The sequence below is a fragment of the Pelodiscus sinensis genome, chromosome 2 (genome assembly GCF_049634645.1).
Source record: "Pelodiscus sinensis isolate JC-2024 chromosome 2, ASM4963464v1, whole genome shotgun sequence".
Taxonomy (NCBI): Eukaryota; Metazoa; Chordata; order Testudines; family Trionychidae; genus Pelodiscus; species Pelodiscus sinensis.
Window position 1 is genome coordinate 213,552,288 of NC_134712.1, and position 18,550 is coordinate 213,570,837.

An 18,550-nucleotide genomic window follows, 5' to 3' on the forward strand; every position below is an offset into this window, starting at 1 on the left:
AAGTCCTATAGGATTTGTGTTTGACCCTTAATAGAATAAAACATGTATATCTACTTTTCTGTTTTCCAAGAAACTTCCCACAAAATTTATTTAAATGCCAGATCCATAGTTAGGATCCTTTCCTGCTTCACACAAACACCCTTAAAAGAGGAGACTTTGGCTTATGTTGTTAAGTTTCCAGGGGCTTTTCATACTTGAGTGTCGGGTCAGAGAATTTGAACAGTTTTCATTGAATTTTCTATATTGAATTTTCCAGAAAAAGTATAATAATTTCCCACCATTCATCACCCATTAAAATATATGTTAAAGCTCAGAAATGTATAGAATAAATGTGTCTCCTCTTTGCTTTTTTTCCTTTGCAAAAGCTTTGAACTGGCAGCTCTCCATGTGTGTTCACCAAAGTTCTTAGATGTTCTTTATATTTAAAAAAATCAGGAAATCTGCATCCAGAGACATGGAAAACGAAACAGATCTGTATAGGACCAGAGGATGGCAGGACTTTGACAGCATTTAAAGACTGCTGAGCAAAACATAACAGATCTCTGAAACCTTTTACCACCCTGCACCAAGTAAATATGTGTCTGAGCCAAAAGAACTCAAAGTGCATGAGAAAGTAATGTGGACTTTGATGCTATGTAGATATTTATGGAAGTATCTTTTTCCATAGGCACTGCACTGTTGTTTTGATCAAGCTTCTCTCTAGAGTTTGGGACCTTTTTAACCACTGTGCTCATTCCAGTGGTAGAGCCAGTCTTGGACGTCAATATGTCTTTTACCTGATTAATAACTACAGTGTTTGGCCATTAGATATAAATCCATGAGAGGGGTTTATTTTTTATTGTTGGGAGGAGCAAAAAATACTTATTATTGCAGTCAGTAGAATATGATTCCCCATGCAGATCCTTTCACTAGCCCAAATCATTAAATCCATAGGCAGGGAGAAAATCTCTATAAGGATCTCAAGCAGTATTCCTCCCATATAGTCATGGCATGGACTGTTGCATAGAATACTATGCACAGAAACCTGGCAAACCCTTGAGAACCACAGGAGGCTGGGGCCATCCATGTGACACACCTACACCCCTCACTCAGCTACTGATCTCCCCCTCTTGCTGGCCAGTGTTTTCCTCCATCCCCTGCATAGACCATAGCTCCAATGTCCTTTGCAGGGTCCAAAGGATGGTGCTGTGTATGTGCACATACCCGCTTACACCCTCATACATATTTCATCCTCAGGTCATGATCCATGCATGAGACTCTTCTGCACGCGTACAGTTCATACTAGCTCAAGATATTACCTACTCTAAGCTAAAAATTAACAAATTGTTGGAAATGGCATTGTTCAAATCATGTTAAGAACAGTTCCATTTTTAAGAAAATTTAAAAGCTATAGTTAAAGATTTTTAGGTGTCTGTAAGCCTATTACAAATATTTCTGTAATGTCCTCAGGTAAATTGAACAATACTTCTAGGTCCAGTGTTTTAGGCTGTTTACGGTAGAAGACTGTGGTATATTTTTGTAAGGGTGATAACTCATGCAGTGCTTTCACTATCCTGTCTGTTTAGTAGTCAGCTTAGTCTAATAAAACATAATACTTGCAGCTGGCCTTCTGACCTGTTTAGAAAGCAAACTTGTTGAAATAATAGTTTGTCTTCAGTGCAAAGTGTCAGCTGTTGAAAGTCACTGAGGGCATTGTTTTTTGGCACTAAGGCAATGAAGCAAACAAAAAATCTTTATATATATATATATATATATATATATATATATATATGGCCTCTATTACCATAGTATCTGAGCCATTCATGACATCTCAGTGAAATAGGGCAGTGCTGTGATCCCATTTTACAGACGAGGGACTAAGACACACACACACAGGGTATGTCTACACTACAAAGTTAATTTGAACTAACGGACATTAGTTCGAATTAACTTTGATAGGCGCTACACTAGTGCTCCGCTAGTTTGAACTTAATTCGAACTAGCGGAGCGCTTAGTTCGAACTAGGTAAACCTCATTTTACGAGGACTAAGCCTAGTTCGAATTTACTAGTTCGAATTAAGGGGTCTGTAGCTCCTTAATTCGAACTAGTGGGAGGATAGCCCCCCCCCCCCAGCTTTCCCTGGTGGCCACTCTGGCCAACACCAGGGAAACTCTATTGCCCCCCTCCCGGCCCCGGACCCCTTAAAGGGGCACGGGCTGGCTACGGTGCCCGTGCAAGCTGCAAGCCTGCCAGCACCCAGCCAGCAGACCCTGCACCTGGCACGGCTCGAGCCAGCCACCCGATGCCCCTCAGCCCTCTGCCTCTTCCCGGGACCAGGTTGGCGGCTCCCGGGAGCTTGCCCGGGACCGCAAGAGGCGGGCACCCGCCTGGTCTAGTGCGGACATCGTGAACCTCGTCCACGACCTCTGCACTAGGCACAGGAAAGTGGCCGTCTAGGGCAGGAGTGCTGCCAGCCTGGCCACCCAGGAGCAGGAGTGCATGAAAATCAAGGGGGTCCACTGAGACTCCCGACCCTGAGCCCTGAGCTTACAATGGCCGTACTGGGTCAGACCAAAGGTCCATCTAGCCCAGTAGCCTGTCTGCTGACAGTGGCCAACTCTAGGAACCCTGGAGGGGATGGACTGAAGACAGTGACCAAGCCATTTGTCTCGTGCTATCCCTCTCTAGCCTTCCACAAACTTTGGGCAGGGACACCACTTCTACCCCCTGGCTAATAGCACTCCATGGACCCAACCTCCATGACTTTATCTCACTTCTCTTTAAACTCTGTTCTAGTTGTAGCCTTCACAGCCTCCTGCAGCAAGGAGTTCCACAGGTTGACTATTTGCTTTGTGAAGAAGAACTTTCTGTTATTAGTTTGAAGCCTGCTACCCATTCCTTTCCTCTGGTGTCCTCTAGTCCTTCTATTATGGGAACTAATGAAGAACTTTTCTTTATGCACCCTCTCCGCCCCACTCATGCTTTTATAGACCTCTATCCTATCCCCCCTCAGTCTCCTCTTTTCTAAACTGCAAAGTCCCAGTCTCTTTAGCCTCTCTTCATATGGGACCTGTTCCAAACCCCTGATCATTGTAGTTGCCCTCCCCTCTCCCAGCCTCTCTCTTCCCCTCTCCCACCTCCTTTTCCCAGTCTCTCCCAGTTTTGTTCAATAAAGAGAGATTCTATTTTTTAACACAATTGACCTTTATTTTGTACATCAGGAAGGGGGGCTAGGGAGGGGTAAGTGGAAGGAGGTGAGGGAGGAATGGGGTACGAGCCCCCGATGGGGAGGACTGGGCTGGCTCTGTGGGCTTCTGGGGGTGGAAGCTCTCCTGCAGCCCCCCAATTGCCCCCTCTCCCCAGATGGCAGCCTGCGGCAAGTGCAGCCGGTCTGATGGCCGAGTGCTGTGATGTGCCCAGTGTGGGTACTCCGGGCAATCCAAGCCAGGACTGCTTTGCAAGCGGGGCACCCCTGAGAACTGTCTGTCCGGGGTGGGGGTCAGGTCCCTTTAAGCACAGCCCTCGGCTAGCCTGACGCAGCAGCTCCACGCTCTAAGTCCTACTCTGATGCCCTGCCAGCACTGCTTCCGGCCATCCTTAACCCCAGTTCAGGGTCCACTCAATGTGGACATGCTAGTTCGAATTAGCAAAACGCTAATTCGAACTAGTTTTTTAGTCTGGATGCGTTAGTTCGAATTAGCTTAGTTAGAATTAACTAATTCGAACTAAGTTAGTTCGAATTAGCGCTGTAGTGTAGACATACCCACAGAGACTAAACCCTGAGATACACTAGGGAGTTATTTCAAAATAGCCCTGTTTAGGTCAAATTAATAAGTGGAGCGTCCGTACTACCAAGCCCATTATTTTGAAATAATGGGTTGGTTATTTCAAAATCTGTACTCTTGCTTTCCTCGGGGAATAATGCTAATTTCAAAGTAGTTATTTTGAAATAGCGTTAGTGTAGATGCTCCACTGCTGCTAATTCAAAATAACTGACCTCCAGAGGCCTCTCAGAGCTGCAGTTCTGACTGCTATGACCACACCTGGCATCTCCACTGCTCCCCTTCTCCTGTGGAGCTTAAAACTCCAGGCAGCAGGTGAAGGGCTTGTGCATTATGGCGAACTGTGAAAGCCCCGTGTGACACATCAACATCTGAGGAAGCCTAATCTGAACTAGCTACTCCGTGCCGCGTGTAGCCGCGCGGCACGGGGTCCGAACTGCCGGCATTTAAAAATGGCGCCGGCTGGCTTCATGCAAATGAAGCCCGGGCAATTCAAATCCCGGGCTTCATTTGCTAGTGCGTTTGACTACATTACCCCCGCTAGTTCGAACTAGTGGGGTAGTGTAGACATACCCTTACTGACTGTGAGGTGCAGATACCATGGTGCAGAGCATTATATAAATAGTTCAGACAGAAATGTGTATGTTATGCTGTGAACCATAATGCCAAAAGTTAATAGAATTTTGCCATTGATTTACCAGGAGTAAGGACTGAGCTCATCCTATAATAGGATACTAGGAAGAAGGAGGGGAATAGAGCAAAATGGGGCCCAAAGTAATGAAACATACTACATCTCACCATTAAAATACAAGTGAAACAAACTACTTACTTTGTACTGCGGCATTTCTGTAAATACTGTATGTCTGAAGTGGAGATTGCATTACAACCATAGCTCTGTGAGCAGCAGCTGCATTAGGAATTCCTTCTACTAACTTTTTTTCCTTTTAAAATAAAATCTTACTTTTTTGTCTTTGTTTTGATCATGAAAAGGATAATTTAATAAGAAATCACTAATAGATTAATGTGTTTAATAATGGTAGAGCTTCCTGTATAAGACACCGAATAGTATAGTGCTGCCATGTGTCAGTGCATGTCTGTGTGAGTAATCCTGCCTGTGTAATGTGAGTAGCAGAATTAAACAACACTGGATAATTTATTATTTAGAACAAAATTAATCTACTTTAAATTCTAACAAGCCTTTGAAAACTATATCAGTTTTCAATATTATCATTGCTGTAAAAACTTTCCAACCTTTAATAAGCATCTTAATTCTGTCTGCAGGTGTTTATTAATTCACAGTAAGCCAGGACAGCTGCTACAAATTAAAAGAATATTTTTTTCTTGCCATCCATCTAATTCACTTTCATGTCTTTTGAGGTTCAGCCTCCACAGTTGGAGAAAAAGTATAAGTTGAAATTTCACCTCCACGCATGTAATAGTTTACTGTTTAGTGCTGAAAATATTTTCTGCTGCTTTTTTTGTCTGAATAGTTCTAATCCTCTGAAAGAATTCTTTTCTGATCAGCAGGTTTTTGTTACAGGCAGATTTTGGTTTTGTTTTGCTTAGCCTGTTTGCAAAACCATGAAGGAAACTTTGTGCAGTAGGTGCCACTGAAGATTACCCAAGACAAAGAGTTTTCAAAGTTCAGAAGATGTACCTATTGCCCTGTAGTAGCAGTCGTCGCCCACCTGATCACGTGGTGCTAATAATTGTGTTTCCTACCCATGTAATATTTTCTTTCAGAACAAATTCTTTTTCCCCAGAATTTGGCCCTTTTTAGAATGTGTAAAACTGTTTTCTTTCTACTTAATATATCCTTTCAAATTTGAGAATTTGAACTTTTTGCACTTACGTAAATGTCCTATTTCTTAGAACTCAAATTTTATCACCTGTACAAGTTGTAGGTTCCTACCCTACTCTGATTGCAAATGACAGGAGGATTTTCCTAACATTTTTTATAGTAGATCCTATGGTTCATTTGTTCCTAACACTGCCCAACTCCGGAATTTCCAAAAATGCCATGACATCATTTAAATCAAATTGATTTGCTCTGTTATATGATGTAATGTGTGGATAACCATTCCCAGAAAGTAGTTATCAATGCTTCACAGTCATGCAGGAAGGGCATAAGGAGTGGAGTTCCACAGAGATCAGTTCTGGGACTGGTTATGTTCAATATCTTCAACAGTGATTTAAATAATGGCATAAAGATTAGTCGTATAAAGTTTGCAGATGATACCAAAGTGGGAGGGGTTGAAAGTGCTGTTAAGTATAGGATGAAAATTCAGAATGATCTGGACAAACTGGAAAAATGGTCTAAGAAAACAGGATGAAATTAAATTAGGACAAACGCAAAGTACTCCATTTAGGAAGAAACAGTCCATTACAAAATGGGAAAGGGATCTAGGAAAAAGTATTGCGGAAAGGGATCTAAAGATAATAGTGGAGCACAAACTAATGTGAGTTAACCTTGTAACATTGTTGCAAAAAAGCAAACATCAATCTGAGATGCATTAGCAGTAGTGGTGTAAGCAAGATACAAGAAATAATTCTTCCTCTGTATTCTGCACTGATTAGGCCTAAACTAGACCATTTTATCTAATTCTGGGCCCCACGTTTCAGGAAAGATATGGACAAATTGGAGAAGGTCCAGAGAAGAGCAATAAAATGACCAAAGGTCTAGAAAACATGACCTATGGGAAAAGATTGAAAGAATTGGGTTTGTTTAATCTGGAAAAGCAAAGACTGAAAGGGGATATCAGAACAGTTTTCAAGTATCTAGAAGGATATTACAAGGAGGAAGGTGAAAAAATATTCCCCTTAACTTCTGAGGATAGGACAGTAAGCAGAAAAGGAAAATATTATAAAACACCAATATGAGCAAGTAAAGAATACAGAAAGTTAAGTTAGTGTTTGCAGGAAGAATTAAATCATATGAGTTTAGTTAACCATTCAAACCTGAAACTGCTGGCTACTAAACGATAATTGTAATTTAAATCAGTGTTTGGAGAGAGATGGGGAAATGACACAGACATAGTTAATCACATTGTTGGGGAACACTTTTAGTGAAAAATAGGGAGTAAAGCCTAGAGATATTAAAAAACATGTTTGTGTAAACGTGTAACTGCTGAAATTTTTAGTGGGGAAAGGGTCAGGTGGGAGCCGGTGCTTACCTGATACCTCCTCCACCCCACTACCTCTATCAGATGTAGCAGTGTGTCGGGGCAGGCAGGTATGAGAGCCGGTGTTTGTGAGGAGCAGCTTAAAAGCCAGCTCCCCCGAACACCAGCTCCTGCCTGCCCTCCTACGCTGCTGCCACTCTGGGGGGGGGGAGAGGAGCAGTTGGCATCACATGAAGCTAGCTTAAAAGCCAGCTCCCCATGAGCATTGGCTCCTGCCTCCCCACCCCCTTTGCTGCCCCTGATACAGAGGCAGCAAGGGAGGGGGTGCATGTAACCAATGGGAATAACTGATGAGCCCAGGCTTATTAGTTAATCAGGTAAACAAGCACATGCTAACATCCCTAGTCAAATTTTTACTTCTACTCCTGGCAGGAACCATTCCGTTTATTACCTTTTTCCTATTTTCCTAGGTCAATTGTTTATGTACTTCCAGATCTTGGTTCAAATGCTGGTGCAGTTTTCAAGATGCCACAGTGTTGTCATGCTTACTGCATTAAGATAACCACTCCAAAAGCCCTGGAAATAAATCTACAAATCTTTTGGAGAAGCAGATGTCAACAGATAAGAAAACAGTGACGTATGTTATTAGGGAATACGTGAAGGACATTCAATCTATCAAGGCTCTTCCATTTAAAAAAAATAAGAATGTTAAAAGATTAATGTTAAAGCAACTCTGCTTCGGGAACAGATGAAAACACTGTAGGTTAGTGAGTACTCTGAGTGCAAATAAATTCTGCAACTCATTATTTTTTGTCAGACATACTCTTTCCGCACTTTGAAATACTGTCCTTTTTTTTCTTTCTGGCTTCACTACCCCAGAAACTTATAGGGCATGTGCCTGTGCCATTTGAAGTCAGTGGACAGGCTCATGCAACCTTCATTCAACTTTGAGGGCATCTGGAATTCTGAAGTATGATGCATTAGTGAAAAACACCAAGCACATTTTTTTAGCACCCAGGACAAATTCTTCTTTTGCCCACCCCAATGGCAAACTGAAAAAGATTTTTTTATTTCATTTAAAATCTCTCTTCTGCTCTTCACTGTATTTTTACTTACTAACTAAATCTAAATGGGAGAATATCATTAATTTGTTTGTAGCACTGTACATTGCACTTTCCTTTTTAGTAATGCTTCCTTTTTAAGTAGCCAATCAAATGAAACATATTTCCATTACTTCATCTCCACATTTCTCATGATTAATGCATTATTAACCTTTACAATTCCAGCCTTATTGAGGTGGCCAGCCTCTGTGTTCAAAATCATGCATCTAAAAGTTCATCATCTCTAGAAAGAGAGATGCCTTCCTGTAGCAGAAACTTGGCAAACCTTTCATAACTAGCCAATTAGCCCGTCATAAGATGGGACTTTCAGATCTCTCCTCCACGTCGGTCTTTTCTCCTGAGCCTCCGGTCTCTAGCTCCGTGTCTCTCTATCTCGCTCTCCTCCTTCTCCTACTGCCTCCCCTTCTCTCTCTCAGCTCTCCTCTGCATTCTGCCTCTCTCTCCGTCTCTCTCTTTCTCTTCTCTCCCTTCTGCCTCTCACTCTCCCTTTCTCTTCTCCTCCCCCTCCTGCCTCTCACTGTCCTCTGTCTCCATCGGGGATGCACACTCGTCCAGGTCCCCCTCCCCCAGTCTGTACATCACCACCCCACGCCCCTTCGCCTCCCGCCATGGTGCTCAGCTGACTTCTGCGCTGCTCAGCCGGGCAACCGCACAGGAGCAAGCAACACAAACGGCCTCTCTCTCTCTCTCTCTCTCTCAGCTTTCGTCTGCCTCCTGCCTCTCTCTCCGTCTCTCTCTCTTTCTCTTCTCCCCCTCCTGCCTCTCACTTTGGGTATGTCTACACTACAAAGTTAATTCGAACTAACACACGTTACTTCGAATTAACTTTGATAGGCGCTACACAGGCAAACCGCTAGTTCGAACTTAATTCGAACTAGCGGAGCGCTTAATTTGAACTAGGTAAACCTCATTGTACGAGGACTAACGCCTATTTCGAATTAAGTAGTTCGAATTAAGGGCTGTGTAGCCACTTAATTCAAACTAGTGGGAGCCTAGCCCTCCCCAGCTTTCCTTGCTGGCCACTCTGGGCACCACCAGGGAAACTCGTCTGCCCCCCTCCTGGTCCCGGAGCCCTTAAAGGGGCACGGTCTGGCTACTGTGCCCGTACCAGGTACAAGCCTGCCAGCACCCAGCCAGCAGACCCTGCACCTGGCACGGCACGAACCAGCCACGCGCTGCCACCCAGCCCTCCGCCTCTTCCTGGGACCAGGCTGGCGGCTCCCGGGAGCCTGCCCAGGTCCGCAAGAGGCGGGCGCCCACCCGGTCTAGTGCGGAGATCGTGGACCTCATCCACGACCTCCGCACTAGGCACAGGAAAGTGGCCGTCTAGGGCAGGAGTGCTGCCAGCTTGGCCACCGAGGAGCAGGTTTGCATGAAAATCAGGGTGGTCCAGTGAGACCCCCGACCCTGAGCCCTGAGCTTACAATGGCCGTCCTGTGTCAGACCAAAGGTCCATCTAGCCCAGTAGCCTGTCTGCCGACAGCGGCCAGCACTAGGTACCCTGGAGGGGATGGACCGAAGACAGTGACCAAGCCATTTGTCTCTTGCCATCCATCTCCAGCCTTCCACAAACAGAGGCCAGGGACACCATTTCTACCCCCTGGCTAATAGCACTCCATGGACCCAAACTCCATGAATTTATCTAACTTCTCTTTAAACTCTGTTCTAGTTGTAGCCTTCACAGCCTCCTGAAGCAAGGAGTTCCACAGGTTGACTATTTGCTTTCTGAAGAACAACTTTCTGTTATTAGTTTGAAGCCTGCTACCCATTCATTTCATTTAGTGTCCACTAGTCCTTCTATTATGGGAACTAATGAAGAACCCTCTCCACACCACTCGTGCTTTTATAGACCTCTATCATATCCCTCCTCAGTCTCCTCTTTTCTAAGCTGAAAAGTCCCAGTCTCTTTTGCCTCTGTTTATATGGGACCTGTTCCAAACCCCTGATCATTTTAGTTGCCCTCCCCTCTCCCACCCTCTCTCTTCCCCTCTCCCACCTCCTTTTCCCAGTCTCCCCGAGTTTTGTTCAATAAAGAGAATTTCTATTTTTGAACACACGTGTCCTTTATTTTGTACATCAGGAGGGGGGGCTACGAATGGGTAAGTGGAAGGGGGTGAGGGAGGAATGGGGTACGAGCCCCCGATGGGGAGGACTGGGGTAGCTCTGCGGGCTCCTCGGGGTGGAAGCTCTTCTGCAGCCCCCTGATTGACCGCCTCCCCGGATGGCAGCTTGCGGCATGTGCAGCCGGGCTGATGGCTGAGTGCTGTGATGTGCCAAGTGTGGGCACTCAGGGCACTCCAAGCCAGGACTGCTTTGCAAGCGGGGAACCCCTGAGAACTGTCTGTCCGGGGTCGGGTCTCTTTAAGCACAGCCCTCGGCTAGCCTGAGACAGCAGCTCCACACTCTAAGTCCTAATCTGATGCTCTGCCGGCACTGCTTCCGGCCATCCTTAACCTCGGTTCAGGGTCCACTCAATGTGGACATGCTAGTTAGAATTAGCAAAGTGCTAATTCGAACTAGTTTTTAGGTCTAGATGCACTAGTTTGAATTAGCTTAGTTCGAATTAACTAATTTGAATTAAGTTAGTTCGAATTAGTGCTGGAGTGTAGACATACCCTCTGTGTTTCTCTTCTCCTCCTCCTGCTGCATCTCTCTCACTCTCTCTTGCTGTCCTCCGCCTCCTCCGTTCTCCTCTCTGTTTCCTCCGTGTCCTCTGGGTCTGCTCCACTCTCCTCCTTTTGAATCCGGAGCCCTTTCCTGACGTCAGAGATGCACGCTTGTCCAGACCTCCACCCCTTGACTATTCCCTTTGGGCAGCACTGTTGCCTCCCGTCGTGGCACTCGGCTGACCTCAGCACCGCTGCATGGGGAGTGGGGACCCCAAACGGCCACTTGTGCTGCTTGCTCCCGCATGGCGGCCCAGCTGAGCAGTGCAGAGGTCAGCCGAACGCCACGGCGGGAGGCAACAGCACCCTCCAGAGGGAACAGCCAGCGTTTCAGTGTTACAGCGTCACAGACATTGGGCCACTATATATATGATGAAGCTCAAACCATGGAAACCTCACCTGATTTCTGGTTTGGTTGCCAATCAGTAGGATTTGCCTCTCTGTTTTCATGTCTGTTCTCATAAGTAATATGCTCCATCTCTACTTCAGCAGTCTTCTGGGGAGCTAATGGTCTCCAGACACGTTTCTTACAGTTTTGGATCTCTTCTGTGCTAGACTTTGTAGGTACAGTGCTCATCACTTCACTGATTTGACTCCTGGAATGTCACTGACTATCAAGCTAGCTCATTCCCCTACTATCATCCATTTTGGGGGTAGACATCCCTTCAGAACACAGAGAGAATCCTCAGGAACGTGTGCTGCCTTCCCAGTTCAGGCAGCATTCCTGTGGGCAATGGGACGAACAGCTTCCTTAGGCAGAGGGGAGGCTTTCCTCCATGCCCCAATGTCAGGGCATCAGGCAGAAGGGGTCGGACTGGGGCTAGACAGCCCCTAACACCACCTGAAGAGTGTCACACCTTTCACAGACTGTCGTCAGTGCTGACCAGAGTGTACCGCACAGCACTCTGAGAATGATTTAAAGGACCTGGGGCTCCAGCCACTGTCACTGCAATAGCAATCATCTCAGTGATGTAACATCTGATCTACACTGCTATAAATGGGATTGGACTCAGGCCCAGTGCTATTTCACTTGAAAGGACATATATTGTTAAAATATTTTGTGGTGTTGATGTTAATGATCCAACTGAGAAAGTCAAGGTGGCAGACTGGTGTCTCTCAAATGTAAGTTTGGCTGTCATGAGTGCTTAATTTGTAATGAAAGAAGTGCTGAGGCTTAAGCAATTAGGAGCCAGGGCTCAAGCAATTTTTTACATTAATAACTGAGCCAGCAAGCCCAGAGGTGCTGGGGTTATAAACTGCCAAACCTAGAGATACTGGGATTAAACTCTGGCTGTCACCCAGCATAAATCAACCCCATGTCAAAGTCCGCTTTTTTACTATATCTATGAGGAGGAGAATGTATATTCCTTAAAACACCTGTGTAACTTATGATCAAGCATAATCAGTTGTATATGAAGTTAGTCCTTTCCATGTTGTGTCTTGTACTCACCCACCCAGAGCTATTATTAAAGGGAGAGAAGAGGGAGAAGTACAAAATTCTTACGTTTAAAATGAGAACTCAGAATTACACAACAGCTGAGGCAAGTCACTTGTGACTGGAAGTGGGTAACTGTCCAGAGCATACAAAGCTTTCAGCTGTGGCCTGATTTCAGAATGTAGTTCCAATGCTACTTTGCAGTCATGTTACTGATCAGAGGCTGCAAGATTTTTTCCTCTTTAAATTGTGTGTATTTTCCCTCGCACATGCCTGAGTTTCTCTTTTCACATCTGAAATATAAATGCCTTTCTGGGATTCATAGAAGATGGAGAAGAACCCACTGTACATGGCTGGAGAGAGACCCTTCTCTTCATGGCTCTCTGAGAGCCCAAGTACTTTTTAATCATTTCAGATAATTTTTTATTATGGCTTGGTATGATTTGTGTTTAAATTCTAAAATGAAAATATTTAATTCATAACAAACTACAGCTAAGCAGGCAAAAATGAGTGTTTTTCAGCTGCTCACATTTTTAGACTTGTAGCAATTCTCCAAAAGGGGCCATATTTTAGAGTTGAATGCACTCACCCTAAACACACACAAATCATATATTGTTTGGATAGATGAGGTACAATATGGAGCTGTCAAGAAGGGCTTTAAGTCTGTAGTGGGAAAAACAAAGATACCCAAAATGAGAGTGTGTCTTTTTTTTCACAGTCCCAGAAACACTGCAACATGACTATAACTACAGTTTTTACTGTTTACTTTGATTTCAACACTATAATGCAGTGTTTAATGGTCAAAGTGACCAAATGACAATGTAGTAAAAGATTTGTATTGGTTTTACATGCACAAGAATAGTTTTGAGAAATTATTAAGCTGTTTAGCATATAGCAAAAATGAGATATCAACATTTTACAATATACTAACATCAAATGTTTTCACGTTGCATACCCTTAAATGTCAAAATATCTTATATGGTTGCCAACCTGCCAAGATTGTCCTGGACCTACCAGGAAGTAAAGATTAATCTTGAGTTAAAGATGATTTCCCACCAAAATTGGCAACTCTAAAAAAATGATCATAATAGTTTTCAGTATTTTCAATTGAAATTTGTTAACTACATCAGTCTCACGCTGAAGGTTCTACATGAGTAGTAGGAGATTGCATGCCCAATTTGTCGTGAGTAGTGGGTAAACATAAAAGTATGTGAATTCCTAATGCTTCTCCATTTGTAAGCTTTTGTACATATAATATTGTTTTTGTTCTGCCTGATAAAAAAATTTTAATTTGTAATTGCCCATTACATGAAATATTCTAGAAACTAACTTTTTAATTCAGTGACATTTATTTACAGGTTGGTATTGTGTTAGATATGTTAATAGCTTCATGTTATGAATATGCAACAGCTTTCAGAGAAAGAAGTTATCTCACAAGAAGTTGTGAAGACAAAATGCACAAATCTTTATCTCTGCTGTGAAGAGGGAAGAGCATGTTACAATTCTTACCAACAATGTCATCTACAATACAACAAACTATCTGATCCTGAATCACAACCAGAGATGCTTATATACTGTGTTGCATATAGTATCAGATATACAAAAGTATCTACTGAAAATAGATATTGGTGAAGGACAAATGGAGAGATTTGTGAGAAGTGCACTTGATTCTAATGGGATATGTAGCTTCTTTAACCATGTCAAGAAATCTGTCATCAAAACATTTGCTCATCTTTCCAAGGAGACCAAATTTAAGCAGAAGCAATCACAGCAGCTATCAGCCAGAAATTGTTTTCCGCACAGCCCTGTCCTTAGCAAGATAGAGAGGTGATGGTTCAATGGCAACTGTTCTTAGTCACACATTTGAACTTGTGCCTACATCCCTTTTCCATGTTGAAGGAACGAACGAGAAGAACGGACAAAGATGAAGTAAGGCATCAGCTGGAAATTCATGGTGCCCAAATCCATACACTAAGAACATGCAATAAAGAAATCACAGTGTACGTAAGTGAGGGCACTGCTGTCACATAAATGATGGCTGGAGACAAATTCCAAACATTTGAGGAATTGAGTGCTAAGTTCTTGAGGCAGATCCTAAAAGGATTTGACAAGGCTAATTCTGCAATCAAAGTTTTTGACAGATATGGCAACAGTGACTCTGCGAGAACTGCAAAAAGACAGTGCCAGACAGAAACTAAGTTTGGATGCAAGAGATAGTAGTGACTAGTAGATGCTCTGTGCCTCGATGAAAAAGGTTTCTAAACAAGGCATCCAGCAAGCTATCACTTGTAAAATTCCTCTGTAAATACATGGCTTAACATTTACCTGACAGTGTAGGAGCACACCCAACACAAACATGCCTCTGTCCTGGAGCTTTTCCAGTGGTGAAATGAAAAAGCCTATCACCAAAAGACATACTGAAGAAGTCCAAGACTTATACTTTGTGCAAGAAGAAGAGGACACCAAGATACTTCTGAATACTGTATGTACCAGTATGGCCTTTGGGTCTCTAGGGCTATGTCTAGACTGCAGGCTTCTTTCGAAAGAGGCTCTTTCGAAAGCATCTTTCGAAAGAGCCTCTTTCGAAAGATCGCGTCTAGACTGCAGGCGGATCTTTCGAAAGAGAAATCCGCTTTTTCGAAAGAGAGCACCCAGCGAGTCTGGATGCTCTCTTTCGAAGACGGCCTCTTTACATTGAAGAACGCCTTCTTTCGAAAGAGGAGCTTTCGAAAGAAGGCGTTCTTCCTCGTGAAATGAGGTTTACCGCCATCGAAAGAAAAGCCGCGTTCTTTCGAAATAATTTCGAAAGAACGCGGCTTGAGTCTGGACGCAGGGGAAGTTTTTTCGGGAAAAGGCTACTTTTCCCGAAAAAAACCCTGAGTCTGGACACGGCCTAGATGTCAAAGGAATCATAGTAATTAGTTCACTTGATACAAATGTTAGATTCTTGTTCACTACTTTCCAAAAAAAAAACCCACCAATATATAGATAACATATGGACTGAAACAGGCACCATTACCAGCATGCAATTTTATGTACTCGTGCCTGTCTTCTGCCGCATACTTCCTGCTTTATGCCCATTAACAGGATGTGACTCTGTGTCATCCCTATTTGGTATTGGGGAAAAAAATCTGTGCTTAATGTTGTCAAAACAAAGAGAGCTTACTGCTTCAGAGATCTTGCCAAAATGGGAGATGAGTGACAGACTAGCTGCAATTTCTGCAGCAAAGAAGTTGGCAGCAGTGCTATATGATGAGAGCGAGAAAGTAAAGGAGTTTCAGAGACCTGAATTGCTTGCCTCAATCTAGCCATCAAAAAGAACAAGTCACTGGCCAAACTCCCATCATATGAGAGGATGTTTTGAAGAGCTTGTCAAAAGAGCATTTTGGCAAACAAAGATTTGGATGTCTTCACATGTAACTAAAAATGTGTAATGGAAAAATGTGAACTATGAACTACACGCTGTAATCTTCAAGGACACAATGGCATGTGAGTTTCTACAGGACCATCAGGGTCTCCATTGGAGGGGGCAAGAGAGGAGCAGCCTGATGGCCCTTAAATTGCCACCAAAACCCCAGATGGCGTGAGTGGGACAGTACTGAAGGGCTGGCTAGAGGAGGCTAGCCTCCAGTTCCGCCCCGTCCACTTGAGGTCCCGCCCCTTTCAGAAGTCCAGAACCAGCCCCCACCCTTGTCCAGAGTCAGACAATTCTATCGGTAGCCCTTAATACCATATTTGTGCCTGTCCCAACAGGGGTTGCTTCACAATCAACTGTCTCTAGAACAATCTTCTCTGAACAGACCTTTGTACATGCCAAGAAATCATAATGATGAACAACATGATGACAATTATGTTGACTAGAAATCTCACCAGCATTATTAAATTTGTTAGACCTTGAGAACATACTAATTACTGGGTTTTGTTTTACCCTTTGAGGAGTTGTTGTGATGCTTTGAGGTAAAAAAGAAATCCAATTTTCTGTCTTAAAATAATACATAGAGTCATTAAAACTAACTGAAACAAATGGAAATATTGCAAAGTGGTCATGTTAATGTGTTGATGGTATAATTGTTTAGCCCTGTTCCTATAGTAACAGCACCACTTGACAGCTCAACATCATAGATCATCTTAAAGTACATATAATAAGCTTTCAAATGATGTATAATGTGCATGCTTATAGGAAGGGTAAATTAATACCAAAAAAATCAATGGTGTCTGCCATTTGCCTATTTGTAACATGAAGCGAAAAACCAACCTGTGATGGGGTGTATCTACCCCGCACTAGGGAGCAGGGACTTGCCCTGGCCCAGCTGGCCAAAAAGGCCCCACCCCCACAGCCCTGCTGGGCATGCTCCCAGGGAAAGCAGGGTATAAAAGCCCTGGGAGCCACTCAGTGTGGGCGGACCGCCAGAGGGGAAAGAACTCAGTCCGGAGCTCCTGAACAACCCCAGCCGCCACCGCCGCCGCTCCCCGCAGGAGCAGCACCAGCAGCCACAGGCGCAGCAACAGCAGTTCCAGGAACAGCAGCCCCGGCAGCAGCAGCAGCAGCCTCAGCCACAGCAGCAGCCTTTGCCACAGCCCCTGTGAGTGAGGCCGTCTGGGAGACTCCTACTCGACAAGCAACACCCCGAGAGCGGAGCAGCGTGCCGGGAGTGGTAGGAAGGAGCCCAGGGCGGAGGATTGTGCTCCAGGAGCTCAGCGCCCTTCAGCCGGCATCCCCGCCGAGCAGGCAGCGGAATCCTCCACTGCCAATAGGGCCCTGGGCTGGGACCCAGTGGAGTGGGAAAGCCCAAGTTCCCCTCCCTCCCCACCCCACAATAATCCAGCTCCCCAGCAGTCTGGGAGGCTTCCCCGTGGACTAGGCCTCTAGGCCATAGTGACTCTCAGAGAAGGGAATGTGTGTGACGAGGCCTGCAGGGCCGTATATACCCTAATAGGGGGAACTGTGTTTGGGACTAGGTCTGCAGGGCCTTATATACCCTAATAGAGGGAACTGTACTTGTGGACTAGGCCCTCAGGGCCGTATATACCCTGCTAGAAGAAACTGTGTTTGGAACGAGGCCGGAAGGTTGTAGGTACCCTGGAAGAGGGACATTTGAAAGGAAATGGGTCTACAGGCCATATTTGCCCTGCAGAAAGCAGGCACGGATCCTAACTTTGGAGCTTCCAGATCGTCGAGGGGACCCACCCCTCGACACAACCATATAATGTTTCTAAATCACAATTTCTGTAGCTGGACAGATTGCCCATGAGATGCAGGATGTCTTGACAAATTGCTTCTTTCCTTGTCATATTATGCTTCTCACATACACATTAAAGTTCCTAAACCTGCCTCCACAACTGTACTAGGAAAATTAACTTCCCGAATCTGCAGTCCTACCCTCATGGACTGCATCTGTTGGGCTGTATCCCTTTCATTTCTCAGTCTCTCTCTCTCTTTCTCTCCTCTGGGTCATGTCACCTCCTCTGGACTCCCTCTTTTAAATCTTCTCCTAAAGTCTTCCACATCCCTCTTCTGACATCCCTTTACCCCGTATCAGTTCTGAACTTGCTGATCTTCTTCCCAGCACTTTCTCATGTTGTGTCAGCAGCCCTTCTTTCCATGCCTGAGAACAGAGACCACCTTGGAAATGTACACTGTTCTATGTTCATTCTGCTCTTACAATTTTAGAGAGCACTTGTTTGACTTAACTCTTCAAAGCTTACATTCCACAAGTCAATTTTTGCCCGAAGAAATGTGAGTAGAGTTGCAGTATACTCGGTCAATAATTAGGAAACAATCTCCAAAGATTTTTGTAGAGACAAAGAAGATTGTGATAGGTACTCAACTATTCACCATGCTGTACTAACAATGACAGAATCCAGATAGCAGCCTGTGAAAGTTAATTCTCGTGCATCTCATGTTATCTGGCTGCTAGCCCAATTGTTGTAAGCAGTCATATAGTGCTGCCCTTGTGGCTTTGTCATGTGTTTGGATTAGAAATTGAATGCCTTGACTATTTTTTTTTTCTCCTGGATAATATTTTCCACTTCTTATACAACTTTTTGTGCCTGTTTGAGTCAAAGGTTAATGCTGCAAAGTCAGAAATTGAGAAGTGATTTCCAATGGGATAAACTAGTTTAAATGCTTTGGCTCCTAATGCCTAGTACTCAAGATCAGTCATTGCAAACGAGTGTATAGAAATCTCCTTTGTTTTCTCTATGCAGGTGGTTTTATTGTTATTGTGAAAACAAGTATTTTCCTCAGGCCTATAAAGCAGTATAATCTAAAGTCTAGAAGCAATCCAGCCTGTATACACTTAGGCTGCATTTATCTTCTCTGTGAGGCAATTTCATGACTTTCTGCTCACTCTTTGTAGAGAGGCTATGATATGTCACTGGAGTTAGACCAGGGATGAATTTGGCCGCAGCAGATTTGCTTATGATCTGTTTACACTTCAGTTT

The 18,550-nt window shown here is 44.2% G+C and overlaps 1 protein-coding gene across 3 annotated transcripts in view; it reads left to right on the forward strand.

Annotated features, from left to right (window-relative positions):
• CDK6 (cyclin dependent kinase 6) overlaps positions 1-18,550 on the forward strand; it is a 210,773-nt gene that overhangs the window by 155,323 nt on the left and 36,900 nt on the right. The window lies entirely within an intron of this gene.